This window comes from Neolamprologus multifasciatus, chromosome 3, assembly GCF_963576455.1.
Source record: "Neolamprologus multifasciatus chromosome 3, fNeoMul1.2, whole genome shotgun sequence".
NCBI lineage: Eukaryota > Metazoa > Chordata > Actinopteri > Cichliformes > Cichlidae > Neolamprologus > Neolamprologus multifasciatus.
This window is the reverse complement of record NC_140441.1, coordinates 16,418,123-16,440,196: the sequence shown is the minus strand read 5'-3', so window position 1 is coordinate 16,440,196 and position 22,074 is coordinate 16,418,123. Positions and strand designations below refer to the sequence as shown.

Here is a 22,074-nt window from a genome sequence, read left to right as displayed (position 1 = left end):
TAGAATAGAATCAGCGAACTCTGGACACCTCTCAGAGTTAGCAGTAAGGGTAAACATTTTCATTTCATTTAAGTGCCCATTTAAACATATATACCCAAAAGCTTTATGTGCATTTTCATTCAAAGACAACACAGAGAGGATTTCTCAAAGATGCATCTTTGAACAGCAGACTTCTTTATAGTACATCATTACATTTCCAAGCTCATATTACTACCATCCTTCAATCCTAGACGTTGCACTGTATCACAAAATATCCACATAGTACTCCATAATCCAGCTAGTGTTTAAACACTACACTGCAAAAATTGTGCTATTTTAGTGTCAGCACAAATTCTTACACAACAGAAGTTGTCGACACGAATCAATCATAATCTAACTTTAAATATTAATGCAATTAATTTACTTTCAGCTGGCTAAAGTCGGGCATGTACCTGTGAATACTGCACTTCTGCCACTACCAAAGAACTGCTGCTGCAGACGGGATGATCCTCTTAGAGGCTCGGCAATCTGGGACACTATTCCCACTTCTTACTTTTGCCAATTTGCTCCTGGAAGCCCCTGAGTCCTTGTCTTCATTAAAGGAGTTCCTCATTGATCAATCACTGTCAGGGGAGTTGCCCTGTAATTGCACTGAGGCGTAATCATGACTGACGTCTCCCCCCCCCCCCCCCCCCCTTCTCTGTCACAGGTCTCGGGAGAGAGAATGCTCCATGACTTTCACACCTTCGACCTCAAGGTAGGCCCCTCTAAGGATTTTCCTCTTCTCTTTGGGGTTTATCTTTAACGTTATCAGGTTTTGGACGGATTATCGTCACTCATGCATGTGTTTGTGTATGTATGTTAATGGAGATGGGGACAGGTAAGTTAAGATTTTGAATAAATATGAAATATATTTTTCACTGATACGACTGATTTCCTGTCATTGATGCGATAGACTATATTATGTGTATTCATTTAAGAATTTTTCTATGTAATACATTTATACTTAGAGATACACTCTGTAAAATACGCAGAGGTTCTTCACTGACTTGAAAAGAACACTTAACAGACAACAGACGGGGAAAAAATGCCGATCTTGGCCTCTCGTCAAGTTGCTCATGGAGCTAATGTTGTAGATTAGCAGTTGCTGTAACCTTCAGCTTGTCATTTTCCCAAGCAAAAGTGTCTGCCAGCGCTCTTGATGTTTTGTACTTATAAGAGACTTTAGATAACCAATTTAAAATCCAGTATTTTGTAACCCCTGTGTTTAATCTTGGGATTTACATGCTCATAACTACACGAGCAGGCTCAGGTAGACAAAATCGAATGCTAATGTAATGCATAATATGAAGCAATAGTTTATCCCAGTTATTCATTTATTTGACATCAAGATCTTGACTTTATTGAATTGTATTTTTTCCCCCTCCAACAATGTGGCTAAGGCTTTTTATGCATGACGCATAAAAATGAGCTGCTTTGTTTTATGAGACATAAACGTACAGTCATTTCAGTGTTTCCCCGTGCTTTTGCTCCAAGTGTTTGGAAATCACAGTTGACTTTTCACAGCTGTGCAGAAAGGTCACATGTAAGTTTGCCATCAGCTCTGTAATGTGTGATGTCAAGCCAGCACATAGATCTTTGGAGTATGAGTATGCAAAATGATTGGTTGATTTTCATGGAATAGAACGGATACTGTTGCCATGACATTAAACCTACCAGGATGCAAAAGTTCCGAAAACATTATAAGATTGTGTAAAATGATTTGTCACTGTCAGAGGTTTGATGGTAAAGCTTGTGATCATGCTTACAACTGGTGATTGCTGTTAATGCCTGCTGTGCCTACACCGAGCACTATTAGATTTAGCTTGTAATCCGTTACAATATTTCATTTTTTTATTGTTCTCATTTTGAAATTGTAATTTTATTAACTCATTTATGTACTTCAGCACTTGGCAAAGAATAACCTCGCCTCTACCCGCTTCCCACAACACGCGCTGTACATTTTCAAATGTCATTTATGTGACACTTGTAATACTAACATCCATAATGTTTTGAATTCAGGGCGCAGTCAGAAGAAAGGAAGGTCAGCACGGCTGAACTCTCCTTCCTACAAAACATGATTGTTTTATCAAACTTTGAAAACATGCTCATGATTACTGCTGCTGTGGCAAAACGTCAACAGAATACTGCGGAAAATGCTTTTCCCTGGGAAAATATAGCAGCATTTTCATCTTTTGGGAATAATTCGGCCTTATTTTATACATTTTACCAATGGTAGAGGTTAGGATTTGGACAAGTAGAAAAGTGGGTATTTGCACATAACTAATGTTTTAGAAACACATATACTTACACTCGTAATGTAATAATATAAAGACATCTGTAGATGAAATAGAAGTGTTGTTTTTCACTGTCAGTCTATGAGATTGCAGGGACCTTGGCATTTACTAAGTCTGCCATGTCATTGTCTGGAAAAGTGTTCAGGACCATGTACCATGTACGAGGAGGAAAGTTTTAAATTTAAAATGTAATCAGCACAATCACCACAAGCAATCAGTTCCTCTTCATTTCACCTGATCGAGCCCCCTGCTAAAAGGAGGCTGTTAAATAGAGCATCTTATCAGGCCTGGATTAAGTTTTGACTTTGATTAACATCTGTAGTCTGAGTTTAGAATGTCAAAGTTCAACTTAAAGGGAGAGACAGACAATTATATATATATATATATATATATATATATATATATATATATATATATATATAAAACTGTGCGACCAACTGTTTGGGTAACAAAAAAAAAAATCTCTGCAACTCTCCGTGTGGTCAACAACAGACACACATTATGCCCTTATCGTGGACTAAACCAATCAGAGATAGTCAGGGGCGGGACCTCTCTGATTGGCCGTGGTCCAGTTGAAAGTGCAGGTGGAAGAGAGCGGTGAGTAGCTTGAATAAAGCGATATCAATTCATTAACGGATTCCACACAAAGACATAAACACAGAGCGGACCCGACGCATCAGAATCAGCATTGTCTTTCTCGGCTTTCTCACCCGACGGCCCGAACGCGGACACGCTGTCGGAGCTTAGCGATTCTGATGCGTCGGGTCCGCTGTGTTCACGTCTTTTTTGCGCTGATTCTGAGCTGCAGGTTTTGTCTCTCTCCAACCAAAATTCACCGAGCCAGCAGGAAAAGAAGCAGCAAACTGCACTTCACATTTGATCAATGTTGTCATGAATTCCCTCTGACTTTTGCTGTTTTGCTTCCACCACAATAAAAATCACACTTCCTGCACAGCTCTCTCTCTCTGTGTACTTCAGGAACAGTTTCCCGTCTCAAATCTCTGTTTTCTGCATTATTCATTCGCTTATTACCCACCAGTCTACCGTTGCTTACAGCGCTTTCTTTTTCACTTAAATGACCTTGGACAAGAAAGCCTAATTTCTGCTGTTCAATACTGAAGAAATTTTAACTTCTTAAAACTATGCAAAATTGCAGAATATTGCAGAATATTTTTAAGGTTATCTGCTATAAAAAGCCAGACCAGGAAAATCTCCTTCATGTTTTTCTGTGTTTTATTCTCAGTTATTTTCACACAAAGGCATCTGCTGTGATGTTCACAATTCCGACTGTCTGAGGCTAAATTGAATCAAATCAGGACTTTGAGAACCGGAATCGAATGGATTATAGAAATCAGTGATGATACCCAGCCCTAGTGAGCAGCCTAGGCCTGACAGAAGTGGATGTAGGTGTGGGTAATAAGAAAAGATGAAAAGAACGATTGATAACTTTTTTGTTAAGTTAAGGCCTGATCCGTCTGAAATTCATTGCCAGTGCTCTGACACGGTGCCATCAATCTTTGAATGCTGAAAAAGCAGCAGTGTATCCAGGAAACACATTATATGCTGCAATAAATGCACTGCCCAAGTGTCCCCTCTCCCCACTGCCTTTCAGCAACAGACAGCAGCAAACAGGTTGTCAGAGGAGGCCAAGATGATGATTAAGTTTAACATTTTCTACAATATTGACAAAGCACTTTAAGCACAAGTTTGTTAGTTAATAATTTAGAAATGAATATTGTCTGTATGGACTTCCCCCCAAAGAAAATGCACATGTAAAACGATGCGGTGTTAAGCGATGCTGTTGAAAAATTTGAGTGCGCCTAACTTTTGTGCCGGTACACCTAAATTTTTAAAGTTAGGCGTACTGGTGCGCCCATGTCAAACAGTTAGTCTAGAGCCCTGATATATATATATATATATATATATATATATATATGCGTGTGTGTGTAAATTGTCTATCTCTCTTTTTATAAGGCACACTTTCTATCCTTTATTAAATACAATTGTTTATTGAGTTTTTCCAGAGTTGCATGAGAATCATACAGTAAAGCTAAAGTGACATTAGCTTAAAACTGATTAGCTTAGTTTAGCATCAGATTTGTATAGAAGGTCAAAGGTCAGTTCGCCCTTTAGTAATAAAATCATTCAAAGCTGACTTTTTAAAATCATTTTTGTTGAATCATCACAAATACTGAAGTAATATTATATATGAGCAAAGAACTGAAGGGGAATTTTAAAGATGGCATGAGTGCATACAGAGAAAATGAGACAGATGTGACAATAGTAAAAAAAAAAAAACAACAAAACAAAACAAAAAAACTCCTCAAGATAAATCAGACATGCATTTGTAAGACTGCCTGTGCAAATATGTTTGAGGACATTGGAAAGTTAACTCCATACAACACTTTCAATGACAGGCTTCTGTTTCAGACAATGAAAATGCAGAAGTGTACAAAGACGTATACAAATAAATGCAGAGGTAATAAGGTGATAAGGGGAGGTTTAAGGTGAGTGTTAAAAAAAAGTTTAAAAGAATGCAGAAAATCATATATTCAGAAAAATGAATCAGTTCAGTTGGGAACCAAACAAACAGTGGAAATGTACATAAAAAAGAGGCAAACTAATATAATTGTCAATTTATGTCAAATTTCTGAATTAGCTAATACCCACATTTTTGAATCCTTTGATTGTTTTAGTTATATATTAGTCTTAATCTCTTCCTTTTGTCTTTAACCCCCATTTAACCCATTTCCCATGTAACCCCCCTCCGCAGGTGATTACACACAGAACAGTGGAGGTGGAGAGAACCACAGATACCAGATATAAGTGTTACTAAATCGTGTGTTGTTTTCCATTTAAAAAACAAGCTATGATTTTCGCTTTTTAGATCAGGACGGACATGTTGAAATAACATATGGGAAACAGGAGCAGTAGGTTGCTGGTTCAGGACTAGATGCTGGAATGGTCTCCAGTTTCTAACATCTTAATTTATTTTTTATTATTTGTATATAATAGCTGTCAAATGTCACACACGAAATCTTAGAACAGTAATTTGTTTCATTCCGTACATGACTTAGAGGAAATTATGCATGTGATTTTTCTCAAGCAGTGAGAAATGTCTGCGTGCATGCTGAGCCATCAGAATGAACTCTTTGTAGCTGAGGAATCTGCCGGCTTCAGAGCTCTGTGTGTTTCTTGAGCAGTGGGAATAGAAATAGTCATTTTCTTTCCTACTTTTCCATTGTTGGTACTTGTTTTTTCTTAACTTTTAACTGGTTGGGCAAGTGGCATTAAAGCAACAAAGACAAACTTTCAATTAATGTAATTCCCTTATTTACTGGAGATGTATATTTGTAAGGGTATTATAATTCATACACATTTCTTTATCCTCCAAACTTCAGGGCATAAATGTGTCCGTTTTGCATCACAGGACTAATTTCCAGGATAATTACTCGACAGAAAATTAGATTTACTCGATTTGCAAATAAATAAAAACAATGGGGTTCAGATAAATCCCCTTTTTGGCATTGTCCAAATTTCATTATGAAAGCCACCACAAGCTGCACTGACTGACCAGCTTTGAACATTTTGTGAATTTCAATGTCACTACAGCTGAGCTCATTTGGGAAAAGGTGAACCAAGCACACGCACAGGCTATATCCAGACATAATAAACTGTCGCCCTGTTCACAGAGGCGTGGAAAGGAGAGAACACCTCCCCAGCACATCCTCAGACACATCTGTGCCCATGCCCCTAAAATTATGTTTCTTCTGCAGTGGAAATAGGTCAGCCGTGAATACCTGGCTCCTTCCATCTCAAAAAACCCTTTAACACACTTAATTAAGAACGTAACTGTGTGGATTTTCGAGTGTGAGAGAAGTGGACTGTTTTGTTTGTTTGTGAACTTTTTGACATGCTGAGAAGATGTGCGACTCATATGTGAAAGGAGGGGATGCGTTCGGAGACATAAAATATTTCCGTAAATCTGGACGTTTTACAAGCGGCTTTGTTAGGAACCGCAAAGGCACAATAATGCCAACTTGGCCCTCATTTAGACACTGAATCATTCAGATTGCACCACTGTGATTGCTTAATTAAATGCTCGACTGTGTAATGACTTTGCTTGAGAGGGAATTAAATGTCTAAATGCTGCAGAATCTGCGTTGAGCTGAATAGAAATCAATGGGACACGGTGCAGGAACCGAAGGTGTTTTCCGACTTGTTTAGGGTGAATGTTTGGTATTGATGCCATCCCTCAGTCACTCAGTCAAAAGCTCATTCCTCTAAGTCCACAGCATTGATTGCTGGCATACAAACAGTGTGCTTACTTGGTGCTTTCTTGTGAAATCGAGGAAGTCTATTACTTACATGTCTTCAGCCTGCTGTGTGTAATAGTGGATCTACTGTACAATCGTCCAGTGATTAGGGGGCTGTAAGATTACAAGAAATCAATAACGATACATATTAAAAGAAATTTACCACATCTGCTGCACTTCAAACGCAGCCCCAGTGGTCCCTGTCCGCGTCTGTTTATGTTACGATCGCGTTTCAAGCTGGTTTGAGTTCATAGTGTATGTTTTTCCTCGCTGGCTATAAAAACATGGCCACATTTTTCTCTCAAAATAACTTTCAGAGTCCAAAATTATCACTCGTCCGGCATATTTTCAGCGTGTTCTACTACAAAAGCCCAAAGGCAAACATTAAAACCCATCCCACATGGAAATAGTTCTTGAAAGGAGTGCAGCCCAACTAATCTCACAAATATTTGATTGAACCAAAGACCTTTAGAAATCGCTGAAGCTGCGAAGGGCATACAACTCCTAAAATGACAACCGATTATCAAACTGCCTCTGGCTCGAGACACTGTAATCCCCCAGATGTTGCAGTCTATGAAATACGAGAGTCTGAATTAGATTTCTCAAACAATGTCGGCTTGTCTGCATTCGTAAACCCTCAGCATTTAAGTCACAAAATTAAGTTGACCCCGTCGGGAAGCTTAAGGACATGTAACAAAGCCCCCAGCAGTCTTATTACTTCATCTGCTTTGATCTCATCTACTCTGTGTAATAAGTTCCCACTCTAGCAAGACCACTGGGGCTAATAAGGGTTTTTATCTGCTTTTTGATATTAGATATTAACACCTCATCAAAGTTAAGCCAGCTGTAGGCTCTAGTCGTGCCTCCAAATTTACATTAGCCTAACAATGTCTCTAAAGGAAATCTTATCAAATTCAAATTAAGGGTGAGTTGAATAGCCAGAAGGAAACTGCTACCCATCACTCAAGGAACAAGTCGTTTGGTTCTGCACAAGCAGGCTTTGGAAATCACTGGACAGTAGGTTTATTTTTTGGTATGAGAACGTTAATACTTTAAATTCGCCTCTCGCAATCCCGAATCAAAACTGCACGCATTTGCAGCAAATGAATGATGAATGTTTCGCCGGCAGGAATGAAAATAGGTCTGACTGACACAATCAGGATTTGCTGTTTGAGAACTCCATAAATAGCGTCTCTAGTCAGCCAGGCTTTGTGATCTTTACCTAAAGGGGGGTAGATGTTCGTAGCGCGTGTGTTGTTTTTGACGTTATCATCAGATACTCGGTGCAGGTTGTAACCCAGTGGTTGGTTGGAATCACCCGTGAAGCCGAACGCACTTATGTAAACATCTGTCGTCAATCCTCGCCATTCCTGAACGGCATACCCAAGTGAAGACAAGCGTATAGCTTTTTTTTTTCGTGTGTGATGAAAGAAGAACAAAACACTAGCATCTAAGTTATTTTAGAGGCCTTACTTCTTCAAACATTTGTCAAGGTAAACCCTGTATCTAGTGAGAGAGAGAGAGTGCAAAGGTTTCAGAATTCTTATCATCCCTTGTGGCATCCTTTGTCAGGTTGTATGAAAAAAAAATGAAATATTAACTGGAAAATATAGCTCGGAGAGATAGAAAATAAATTACTTCAGTGTGGCAAGGAAAAGAAGATTGTGAGATTTATCAAGTCAAGATGGAAATGCCTGCTAAGTCTGTGGCCCTACCTTGAAAAATTAAAGGAAAAAAAGCGTTAAATGCCTTCGAGTACATTGTGATGTAAAGGCATGCATGTGCGCCTGCAAAGATGTAGCGTGTGGAATTTGTTGTTTGAATGTGATGGCGTTGCATGTGGCAACAGATCATACAGAAGATTCAGCTAACACATACGAACACGCAAAATGTACTCCCCAGTCTTTTAACACTTAACAGATCTGGTGTAAAACAGCTTGACTGGCAAAATCTATAATTGTACAGATAAGTGAACATGTTAGCTAGATAAAGGTTAAACTATCAGGGATATGTTCTCCATCCGTCTAAAGCCAATTTTACACATTCAGCTCAAGCAACAGAGGGTGGGAAAAAAGGAGGCGGGGGGGTGAAAAAAACTGGCAAGTCAATATTGATTGATCTGGAGCCTTAGCAATTACCTCCATGTGCAGAAGACCATGTTAAGGTCAGTATTATCTTAGCTCATTTTATGGGTCAGTGCTCTGGCTTTAGCTGAAATAAATTAATGGGGTAAACACTTTAGCTCACCTTGATGAAATGGATGAAGTGGAAAAGCTTTGCATAGGTGGGAGGTACAGTGCTGCGGAGTGACCCTTGATATTTTCCCGAACGCCCATAGGTCGTAAAATCCCAGCATTAAGTAACACTGACTACCCAGCGATGAAACCATAAGGCCAATAACGCACTGTTAAGAAGCAGTGGAGCTATTAAATGAATCTCGTTTACGGGTTAACCAAACCCATTCGCTTGAGATGTCCTACGGAATAAATAAAAGCGGTTACAACAGTGATTTTCATGAATGAATTTCTTCGCATCCGGGAGATTTTTTTTTTTTTGGAATCAAATGAAAAACATTGTGGATAATAGCAGGAGAAATTAACCTTGTATGTATATATATTTGTGTCTATATATATTAACTTGCATATATTTACTACATTTTTTTTTGCAGTTTATTTCTTAAAAATGTATCGGGCAATTTATTTATTTCATTTTTTTCAAAGTCTCAAAAACTCATGCATGTTTTAACCCAGCGGTCCCCACCCCCGGGCCACAGACCGAGTCGTTTGGTACCGGGCCGCGAGAGTTGAGGCTCCGGTGTGAAATTTATGGTTTTCAGGGTTCTTATCATTTTTTTACGTTATTTTTTTTTTTATTGTTAACTCGTTTACCCTTGGTCTTTTCCCCGTGTGTTATGAATAAATCTTTCTTTTTTTTACAGGTTCTGGTTTTATTTTGTTGCATTTATCCGCGACACCTTAAAGGCCAGTCCGTGAAAATATTGTCAGAAAAGGTTGGCGACCGCTGTTTTAACCCATGTATATAAGGGTTAAAACAACTACAGGATACAGTGTGCTTCCTATTTCTCCTCTTTACTCCTGAAAGCGTCCTTGGAGTAACCCTTGAAGCTCTTTTACCAACTGTGTGGTGTCTGTCGTTTTTCAGGCCTGCTTATATAAAAACAGGATATGAGTAAGCATGAGAAGTTAGTGAGGGTGGTCTCTGCCTATGCATTTTCTCTTATACCTCCTGCCAAGTGAAATTGCCAGTATACTGATGGTAGTATAAAGCAAGTACTTCACGGCCGTGTCAACCACTCTAGTAACATTCATATGCTGTGCATTTCTTTTATGCACCGCTGTTGCCAAAGGCTGCCATTATCAATTCAAACTAGGCAAACAGCAACGAGTAGCCCACTGCACAGCACGACTGTAGCACCCTGTAGCACTGTAGAGTCCTCAATTTTGCATGTTATTTCTTGACACCTGTGTGTATTTAACTGGAGGGAACGGAGAGCGTTATCACTCAGCCAAATGCGTCACCTTTGTATTGGAATTCTGCTCTGGCCTTCGGGCCGACTCAAGAACACAACAGAGCTGTTTGTAAGTCCAAAATAAATTCAATTTCCAATGCAGTGATCTCCTTAATGAAAAGTCAATGCCCCTCACTTATTGGCGAGTTCCCATGGCGAGAAAGATGAATTTATCAACAGGCTGGAGACTGCGCCCTAGGGAACACCCACCCCCTTACGAGCAAACAGAATACGACTGCGTGTGTCCGACCGCTCTTCCATTATTACCCAGCTCCTGCTTTTAATGTGAGCTGACGAAGGAGCGATGACAGTATTGATCTGGCCAAAGTGCTATTTATGTACTCACAAATCCTGTAATCAGTGATTACAAAAGCACTCTACCATTGCGGCTAGCTCGTTCTCAATTTGTTAAGTGCACAGGGTGACATTTTGCTCGTGTCATATGCATGCAGGGTTGTCTTAACGTGCCTGTTTTGCAGCCTTTCCTCAGTGAAACGTTAGCATGCGAGCTCCCGCCACACGTCTTCAAATCAAATCAGTCTGTATTTCTGGACAAACATCTAAACATGAACCTGATTTTACTTTGGAGCGTCCCCTTCATGTGCACCATAGATTCATTTCTTTATTTATTTTCTTGCCAATTTTTTAGCTGAAACGCCGCATTGTTGCGCTGCATTCCTGTGAACGCTTCAGAAGTTTCTGATTATTAATAACACCGTGTCTTGTCAGCAGCATAACCTCCCGATAAGTAAAGGGTGGGGGGGAGGGGGACATGAGGTTGTTGTCATGGCGTATGGTTAACAGTATTATAGATAAGCTTTAATCCCCCGCTCGGCTCACTGTAATGCATAGCAAAAGTGATGGAAGCGGCGAACATGCACATGTGTAAACATCAGCCGCCGAAGAAGCGGCGTGCTGAAATGACACAGCAGAGAGAGAGGAGCATGCAGCGCGCTGCTTGCTTACAACGGCGAGGTAATTCATGCTCATCAAAGTCATCACTCCATAAGCACAGCTCTTGTGAGCCTTTCACTCACATGAGGTGCAACAGTAAATCATGTGTAGTGAGCATGACCACATTCTGCCCCTCTGCTACACATTTATGAATAAAACTCGAATATGGATCATTGTTGACCCCATACGTTTAGGACGGGACCTCCATCCGTACTGCGGCGTCTCATCCCAAAATTGGGACTAGAACAGGGTGGGGGTGGGGGGAATATAATATCAATCATATCTTAATCTGCATTTATGTAGTCAGTGTTTGGTGCTCATTTTCAAACATTTACAGTTTTGATGGGTAAGCCCTAATTTTGTAGGATTTTGCATTGATGATTAATTGTGGATGAAGCAAAGATAAGGTATCATCATAGTTATAGTATGCCTCGGGGTTTTCTTTATTTATGGATACGGGATGGTTTAAAAAATAGATATATATATAGCTCACAGAATCCAGCTGACGTGGATCAGCAGGCGGACAAAAATGATATAGAAACAGGATAAACAGCTGATTAAATCCTAAATTTAGCCTTTTTTTTCTGTCTTGGTTCCTTGATTAGAGACTTTAGCTTTTAGCACATTACATTAAAATTGGATCGTATGACGTTCGTGGGGAGAAAAAAAATATAGCACATTTAAATGCGCCACGTCAATGATATAGAAAATTAGTTCCAATGTATTTTCTGTTGTCCATTTTTCTCGGAATAATGCAAGGCATAATTTGGAAAGATAAAAAAAACAGAAAGTAATTTCGTGGAAAAACAAAATAAATAAAAAAAGTTATTCCCCCAAATTAGCCCGTTACTTGCAGAAGGCTGTTATTGAGATAAAGTGTAGAACACTGAGCTTGTAGCATTATCGTCTGTTTCTGGTTTGTTATTCAGAGCGACAGAAAGTATCGCGTACATTTTTGGCAACTGTTGGCTTTCATTTTTGTGTTCGTTGGTTTTATTGTTGTTATATTTAACACCTGTGTGTGACATTTGGCTTAACACGTGCACGCTTGCACCCGATGCAAACAGATAATACGCGGCTGTAATAGTGTGCATGGAGATGGCTTGAAGACGGTTCGTACAGCTTAATGCTGGAAATGTTCTTAATGTCTAATTATAAGAAACTGTTATAGATACAGAATATTTGATGCATGCCTGTGAATGTGCTGCACAGTGTATGTAACCTGTTTTTTAAATGGAATATTACGGTATCTTCATATTCCCGGGGGAAATGCAATCTATTGAGACTCTAATTTATTGGATCCCTCACTGATAGAGGATCTCTGTTCATCTCAGTCCTCATTGTGTGAGTCTCTCTCTCTCTAATGTGGCTGTACTGCCCATAAACAGACATTGAGTGATTAGCGCTGTTCTGCCATTGACATCATTTGCATTTTAATAGACCATAATTACAACTCAGGGAAAATAAATTGCAGTTTGAAGAATGTTTGAATTACTCCAACTCCCCGGCTCGTCTTGCGAGATAGCAGCGAGCATATGCAGGGGCTGCTCGGATAGTTAATGTCAGGTTCAGAAATGTACAGAGAAGCAGGACTGCAAAACTGAAAAGAACAGAGGAGGACGTCGCGCTAACGGCATTTGTAACATAAGGGATTTTGAGATGCTTCCCGCGATGAGCCTTCGAAATCCCGTGTCAGTGAAATCTAGGTGAATTTTACTGGGGTCAGTTTTAGGATACATCACTGCGCAAACAGCCGTTGATAGATGCACGACTGTTTCTGAAGTCAAATCTCTGATACAGAACGGGTCTCTAATCGCAAAGCCACCCTGCCAGCCTCCTGTAGTTTCCTTGCTTCTCATTAATGCCTGTGATAATTGCAGTTTGTCCATTTAATATCCCCCCCGGTCTGTCTTATCGGCACACCTCACCTGCTGAGATGTGACACCTTCGCAGGATTTGCCGAGGGATGTCTAACCCTGGCAGTTAAAGCCCGTGTGACCCTGTAAGCAAGAGTGACAACACAATAATACTCCCCGCGTCTAATCTTTCATTGGTGGATTATCAGATTAGAGGCCCCAGTTGTTTATGGGTGCTGTGACTATCGAAAAAGTTGATCTGTCAAGTTTATCTTACACTTGTCGTATCAAGGCTGTGTTGGTCCATACAGTTGGCTGTGGATGGAAGATAAGGCCAACGCAGCTGAATGAAACCTTTGGAAAATGAGAAACAAGGCTTTTGGTTTTTTACCTCGACAACGGCGCACTTTATCTAGTTTAGGAAATGGACCCCTGCAAAAGCATTACGGCGCCTTTTGGATTCACTAGAGTTCGTTGACCTCTTTAGTGTGACACAGCTGCCCTTTCTTTATTTCCAAAGCACATATCAGAAATCATCCACCAGTTTAACGCTCAGGTTAGTGGTGTGGAATCACAAGTTTCAAAGAGGACATAATCCGTCCTCTTTCAAGCTGCCTCTTTGTGGCATTTCAAAGACTTGAACTGATATAGGTTCCCTATCAATCAGCTGTTTTGTCAAGTAACAGAGTGGTGGAAGTCCATTGTGTAACCTTTGGATGTGGTTCACTAATTCAGGCTAACTGTTTTCTTTCCATCACAAAGTGGGGACTCTGAAGGTTATTGGCTCTTCAAGCAGGACTGTCACAAGGTATCTATGAATAACAGATTCGAGATCACTATCCTTTTTAATCTGCTCTTATCGGATTTGCAAGGTAGGGTGTAAATGTTTTGACATCACCTCTGGTAGGATGGGAAGTGGAATTTCAAATTACCAAAGAAACATCTTCACTTGAGCAGAATAAAAAAAAACCTTGATGATAGTTAGATGTTCTGATGGTTTAAAGCAAATTAGATTCACCAAAGCATTATTTTATATACAGTGGATTTATGATAAGGTGAATATTCCAGTATTCATTACCCAAAGTGTAAAAGCTAGCACTGGCACAAAACTCAAGACTTTTTAGCCTTATGTACTGTATTTCAATGTATATTTGGGTGGTGTCATGGTCCTCGGTGACCCAGTTTTTTTGTGTTTTGAATTATTCATAGTCTTTGATTTCATTATTATTTATAATTTTCAGTCTCTTGGTTTCTGTCTCTGTGCACTTCTTAAGTTTCATGTGCCCCGTCTCCCCAGTCAGTCATGTCTCAGGGTCAAGTCTATGTCTTTGTGAGTGTCTCTTGTTTCCTGTTTTACTTTGATAGTCTCGTGTGCTACGTTTCGCTTCCCCCAGTCTCGTTGTTTGTGATTGCTCCCGGCTGTGCTCTCCTCCTCCCTCATTATCCCCCTGTCTATTCAAACCCTTTGCCTTCCTCCGTTTGTTGCTGGATCGTCTGCGTACCTCCCACTGCATTTCAGGCGTCAGTGGTCTGTGTTCCACGTCTCAGGTCTTTAGTTTCTTAATTCTAGTTTTATTTTTGTAGGTTTTCCCAGTTTAAAATTTTGCTAGTTTAGTCTTTGTCTCCTTTTGCTTTTGTTTGTGTTCTCCTCTGCCGAAATTAAGGCTCGCTCCCAGTTCAAGTCCGTCATCAGTGTCTCACACATCTGCCATAGCGGCTGTGATAGGTGGCCCAAGACTTTTGCGCACTATCACATGTTGATTGTATGCCTGTATGAAAGCAAGGATGCCAGGCACGTGTTATTTTGCAGTTAAATTGTTGTCCTGCAAGAGCTGCATCACTAATTGTGGAGGAATTTCTATCAAAGATTACAAATGTAAGTAGCTAATGCGAATTTCTGTGTACACACACGGCAACTGATTTGCAAGTTTTGCCAATTTCTGACAGTTATCTGCTGTATTATCACAAACGACTCGTTCAATTAAAGCTTCCAATTGAACTGTTTTGACTGCAGGCTGATAGCAGATTGAATGACTATCTGGCTGCCTTGTTACTTTTCTATCACTGTTTTGATGCACATATGTGGCTTCGACAACCATTTCAAAGACAACAAGATCTCAAGTTCGTTGCACACAGTCAACAAAGTTTTCCCGTGTGACACGACTTTGGTCTAGCACCACAAGCTAATACACCGTATTCTTTTCAAAGCTTTAGGAGCATGAATGATCCATGATTCATTGTTCTAAAGATGTTTTGAATTTTTCACTTTAACACTTTGGTAAAGACTGAAATATCTTCACAGTTAATGTTTATTAATAACAAATTAGCAATTAACTCTAAAAGCTGGCACCGAGGGGGGAAAAAAAGAGCTCAAGGGTCTTTAAATCTTTCCTTGACGCCCTTAAACACTTGGTATTTAAATCAGCTTTAATTTGAATTTGTGTTCAAAACTTGCTTAACTTAAACTGGGAGAGATTGAACTCCACGTTATAGGTAATAGAAGCAGTGTCGTGTGTTTTTTAGTGGAAAAAAAACCACATCCAGATTCATTTTACAGCTTTTGCGGATTCAGCTGTATCAGCTATACCCTCCGTCACCGTGTGTGGTGAATCACAGTTATCAAGCAGTGGCTTAAGTATTTAGGACTACTTGTCGCCACAGCTGTGAATTATCGAAAGGGCCTTTGAGAATTGCGATAAAGTGCCAAACAGGGTTAGTTCAAATTTATATGTATAACCACTAGTCTTATATTTTAGACCAGTAACAGCAGAACACTCTCCTAAAGGGATCATAATAATTCCTCTGTCCCATTCCCATCGTATTTATGACACAGCACACTGGTTTGTCATTCGCAGCCAGTGTGATTATTCACCTGGCGAGCATATTATTCTAGCAAATACCACAGCTATAAAAATTCTTCATATTTCATTCCAGAGGTTTGATGAGAATGCACCGAATCCCATTTTCCAAAATATTGGGTATTCTGTGCAACAAGAATATGGCTTCCCTGATTACATTATGCCTCTGAGCTGTGTTTAGCCAAATGTGCATGACTTGCAAGTAAAATGTACAATAGACTGCTGCTGGTGTGTCATATTAAGAAAAAAAAAGATGGAAATGAGGCAGAACATAGAGGTCTGCTTTCATCAGGCTTCCTACATTTAAATGAAATCCTCTAAGTTGATTTTTTTCCATCGCTGGAAATTAAAACTGAGCTGAGTTCACATCTGCTCGGTTGCAACAGAGTGACAGCAGGTTGTTAAAATAGTCGAAGGTCGAAAATGACTGAGTCTTAACTCAGTGTTTCAGCGTTTTGGATATTGAATCAACTTCTTAAGCTTCGCAGAATTGCCTCTTTAGTCACAGTGGTGCATTCCCATTTTCTCTTTGTGTATTTATTCTCGCAGGTCTTAACATCACACAAAGGAGTTGCATTCCACTGTTACTTAATTCAACATGCATGCACAGACACGCAAAGTCCAACATAAAAACTGTGTTTCCCCTCACAAACGGAGCACTTTTTCCCGCTTTTAAAAGCGACACGTTTGATCTTGAAGAATAAAAATCGTTGTTTGATGCTAAAGCGAAAGGACCCGGCCACGACTAGAGGCAGTGTGCCGCACAGATGTCCGCCACATGGAGTGGACGCATCTCATTTGTTGCACTTTGGAGTTATTTATTTATTTCCCGGGTCTGATACAGGGAAACATCTGTCACCTTTGCCTAAGTGCCCGCTTGCGTGATACACAGACTGCGTTTCACAACAAAACACCCTCCCATTGTTTGGCTCTTTAGTCTGCAGCTCAGGTGCAGAATCCTGTGAGGCATTTGGAGCGCCCTGCTGTTGCAACAGAGCATGCATCTCTGTTTTGCAGTGCTCTTTGTTGACATCACTCTTTTTGCAGATTATTTCTTTATTGGTGTGGTTAAATTAAACCTGTGCCACACTGATCTAAGCTTTCGCTACAACTTGCTTACAAATCATCATTTCGCTTTAATAGTTATAAAAGTTGCTTATCTTGATTACCAGTTCAAAATAATCCTTTTTTCAGGACAGCTTTGCTGTCATTGTTTGTCTCTTACAAATAAATCTGAAAAGCAGCTTTGATGCATGTGCAACAAGGTTATTATAGTTAACTGAAACTACTGGTGGGCACCAGTGCTACCCCTCAGCTTCCTAATAGATGCATCTATGGCAGAAATGTGAAAATCCTACGTGATTTTAAGAAAACTTGACTCATGACCTGGACCTTAAGTTCAGTATCACTGAGATTCATAGCTATCTGTCATTTTTAGCAGATGTACCTCTGGTATGAATATCAAAATCCTATGTTTCCTTATACTCGTTTGTCACGGTAGTTATGTTCCAAAAATAACCTGCGATAGGTGAAATACGCAAAGTAGCTAACTTAATTTTTTAACAATTTTTGTCGATGTTTTTAATGCTGTAAAACCCCTCACTACACACTTTATACACTTTTCTCCAACAGGCTCGAACATTTCCACACTTTTCTCTCTTGTTTAAACACTCTCAAAGTTTAAACCTTCGTAGAAAAATAAGTCCAGTATTATACAGGGTGGGCCATTTATATGGATACACCGTAATAACATGGGAATTGAAACCAAGCACACCATTGTTTTTCTTGTGACATTACCACTAAGTTTGATGTGTCACATGGCCCTCTTTCTATTGAAAAAACAAAAGTTGTATCCAAGATGGCCGACTTCTAAATGGCCACCATGGTCACCACTCATCTTGAGGAGTTTGCCCCCTCACATATACTAATGTGCCACAAACAGGACTTTAATATCACCAACCATTCCCATGTTATTACGGTGTATCCATATAAATGGCCCACCCTGTAGAATGAAATGGTGCAAAACGTTTCATTGACATTTTCTGTTTGTTGGAGAAAACTTACAAACAAACATACAGTACAGCACTTCAGAGTCCCACTGCTAGGGATCGAAGATATAGGGAAATTTGACAAGCTGAACGAGAGACACGACACGAGATGGATTGACAATGGTCTACAGCCAATCAGAACGCAGAACATGATGCACTGTAAAAAACAAAACCAAAAAACCCCGCAAAACCATGGTTTCCATGAACCATGTTATAGCGAGGGACCACTGTATCGCATTTACAAACTTGGGTGTCCACACCGCCCACCCACCTGCCCACCAGGGTTACAACAATATGCCATCAGCCTGCAATTTTGTGATATTTGAAAAGCAAGTTAAAATCAAAAATATAGAGGAACAATTCTTAGTATGACTTAACTTAAAATCTGTTATCACAAACTGCCTGATGAGGATTTAACAGATGTTTTGATTGAGGCTATAAGCCTGTGAGTCAACTGCTTTCAAAAAAGTTCTATTTATATTCTAATATCAATACTGATTTCCCCAAATCTTGTCTCTGGCATTTGCCTTAAATAAAGTAATCAGTAATAAAGACTCAAATGAACAAAATGAAAAAGAAACATTTTCAACCAACGAGAGCTACACTGAAATGATCAAATCCAGTCTGGAAACCGAACCTGAATTAAACTGAGTTAAAAATAAAAAAAACTATAAGAAAGTACGGTGCATACTCACAGCCTGGGATGTCCATATCAAGCAAATCTGCACTCTGTGACATCATACAGAGCAAGAAGGAGAAAAAAACGAGCATTTAAGGCCGTCTGAAGCCTGAGCAGACGTCCATGTTTTGGCCGTCTGAAGCCTGAGCAGATGTCCATGTTTTGGCCTATCGAATCAGAAACGTATATAAATGAGTGTTATAGAAGGATATGAAACCAAAAAGACAAAAAAAATACCCCAGTGCTTGTTAGTTGGCTTTTTCAGAGCTGAAAAATCCCTAAACTGCTCCTGTGCTCCTTTTCCTAATGACAGTCACCCCACCCTCCAAAGTAAATTAATTAAAATGGCATAGTGCCACACTTGTGAAAGGAAATCTGATGCTCGTGTCTGAAGTATTTGAAGTGTCACCCAAGATAATGGATGTAGGAGAGGTTTCTAATTCTCAGAGCCCGGCCCCAAATAGCACCAGTAGCCATCTGTATTCTCGTTTCTGCAGCACTCACTAAATCAACACACTCGACACAAGCCCGAGGATGCCTCCGCACAATCATGCATGACAACATCAAAGCTTTTCTTTATTGCCTCTCCTCTTCATCACCCCCCACCCCCACCCCTTTTCTGAGCCCCCTTAACTCTTATCTGAAGCTAAAAGCAGTGGTACCATTGCAAATATTATCTCGAGGTTAGTGCAAACACTGAAAATCCGAGCTGTTACTTGTCAACAGTCTCAGTCACAGCTGATAGCCGTGTTCGAGGACGATTTCATCCTTTCACAGGTACGAATTTAAAGAAGTTGCATGCACGTGGATTGCTAGCAAAGATTGTCGTGGATTGTCGCCTGATCTGTGAATCCACGGCCCTCGAAAAGAAAAAAACCAAGAAAGAAAAAATTCATTAAACAGTTCAGCATTCTTTGGGATTTTCTCTTAATTGCCTGTTTTGTTTCCTACATCTACAAATTTACAACCATAAATCTCGAAAATGTCGGATGAGTCAAATCCCCAGATTTCCACGAGCCGGATGCTTCAATGATGAGCTGGATCTGTCATTGGGGAGCCACTCAGCACCCACAAACAAATTGAGCAGGCACCCAAGATGGATCTGTCGACACTTCATTCTACATCTCTCTATTTAATGATATTATATTTCATTTCCAGAGCAAAGAAAACACCATTACCCAAAGCAGCGAGTCGTAACGAGCCATTCTGCCACAGATTCCATTCCTCCTTGGTGGTACAGTAATTGAATTACAATCGCATATGATAAAAAGTTTGAAAGCGATTGCATTTGTTTCCATTTGTTCCTTCCATGTAAGCTCGACCTTGCACACAGTTAAAGGCCGTGAAGCGTACGTAGTCTGATTTCAACACATATTCTAAGATCTTCATTGGAAACAGCAGGCATGAAGCTTTACTATGAACTACGGATGCTGTTATTTGACCCCCATCCGTTTAGAGGTGAATACTGTTGAGCAACCGACAGAGAGGTCAAAAGACGTACGCTGATTTCCTGCAACCCCTATGTCCGTATTGATAACTAACCTAAAATTTATTTGGCTGGTAACTGTGGTTGAGTGCTCTGAGAGCTATCGGGGTTTTGAATAGTGCATCCAATTGTTTTGACCAGAGATTGAAAGGCAGTTATCATTTCAATGCGGGCAATATGCTCCGAGGGGAAGGGACAAAGAGGTCAGCAGAAGTGGAGTAAGTGCTCCCTCAGGCACAAACACTGAAGGCCATTCAAAAGGCCTCAAAGAGACACTAGGGGAAATTGATTTCAGCCTTATTCCTGGTCAGATGCATGACTGTACTGGTGCGTGACCCAGTGGTGGACCTGTCTGCTCAAATTAGGGAACCATTTGGAAGATATGGCCACATGTGAATGGCCAGTCACACTCTATGAATATTGTATGGCAATAGCATTATTTCACACATCAAAACATCCAGAGGTCACCCAGCACTTTTGTTATGCGAGCGATGATCTTTTTTGTCAGGGCGAACCCCATTTGCTAAAGTAGTTCGCGAGCAGTGCACTGTATGGCCTTCATTGGCAAAACTCGGCAGTGACGCTGTAAAATTTCTGGGGCACAAATTACATAAAGACATAAAAGCTTTTGCTATCGGGTGCATGCATTTTGACCAAAGTGGGACTGGCACATATTTTCCCCCCAAAAGATAATAGAGAGTGCCTAGAGCTCCCACCATCATAGCTCTAAATAAGACAAAAAAAAAAGCATGGACGTGCAGTCTAGACTACAGCCAGTTTGACAGCAACTGAGTTGGCTTATTTTGAATTTCTGTTTTATTTGGTTAGATACACTGCTGTGGGAAAAGTCTTGAGGCAACCCTTAGTTCTTTATATTTTTCTTCCAAGAGGTCAGAATTTCTTGTCATTTTTAACCTGGTGTTGAGCAATAGTTTTCCAGGATTTCTAAAGGTTTCTGTTGGACTTTGGTTGTTTTTTGACTCATTTTCAGTCCAATCCTTGTACCTGGACACTGTAAGAGGAATGTTTGTTTTTTAAACCATTTAACACTACAAATGATTCGGCAATCCGGTCGTTAAGTCTGACGTCACTAGCCGTGTCTGGGCCTAAACTCCGCTGCAGGTCCATATATCAAAGATCACTATGGCATTACTGAGAGTTGAAAAACTGTCTAAAGTCTTTCATCTTTAATAAAATGATCAGCGTTCTGCTCTACCAGGTGTAACAATTGAGTTTAACATCCAGGCATCCATGAAAACGGAATTTATGACATTTAAGGAGTTAGAAGTTAGCAGGAAGTTAGCTCGCTAGCTTCTATCTAAATACAATATAGCATGTCCTGACTGCGGGGTTTTGGAAACAAATTAAAACATACAGCTCTGTTATCACTTCCAACATAAATGAAGACAGAAAACTAAACAGCAGTGACGTTTGTAGGGTTACTGAAGTTTGGCTAGCTGGTATATAATGATGTGCTACGTGACCGCTAGCGACACAGCTATGTTAGCATAATATAAACAAGCTAACTTTTTTTCCACTCGATAAAAGTTAACGTGAGTGTTCTCGGTGGTCAGGAGCAAATGTAATCGCATGGCAGGATGCTGTAAAAGGACCAAACTTCAGCCAGGAGATCAACTGAGATAATCCATCCACAATACAAGGTTAGTCATTCATATACTGCTGCATGGGCTGGGCTGTGGTTACATCCTAAGGTTTTAAAAACTGAGCTTAAATAAATGATTAGTGATAATAAAAGCCGAGGGAGGTCAACAGTGATCACTGACTGTTTTAGGAGCTTTTTGAGATTAAATAGAAGAAAACACAAAACATTAAACATGTTAACAACACAAAAGCCATATTAAACGCAGACTACTTTAGGCCCGGAAGTAGGATTCGTCACGTCATCACTTAACGACCGGATAAAGAGAGAAGTACTGTTGTCATTTTCTACAGCCATCTGTGAAACAAGGCGGAGGCTCTGCTCTTGAAAGCAGCTTCATTTTTCAGCATGACAATGATCCCAAACTCCCTGT

At 40.0% G+C, this 22,074-nt stretch overlaps 1 protein-coding gene across 26 annotated transcripts in view; it reads left to right on the top strand.

The window, feature by feature from the left end:
• LOC146521797 (receptor-type tyrosine-protein phosphatase delta-like) overlaps positions 1-22,074 on the top strand; it is a 422,277-nt gene that overhangs the window by 204,431 nt on the left and 195,772 nt on the right. For all 26 annotated transcript variants that reach the window (XM_085143970.1, XM_085143979.1, XM_085144116.1 and 23 more), the window contains one exon: positions 689-736. The gene's annotated coding sequence lies outside the window, so the exon portion shown is untranslated. The remainder of the gene's footprint in view (positions 1-688; positions 737-22,074) is intronic.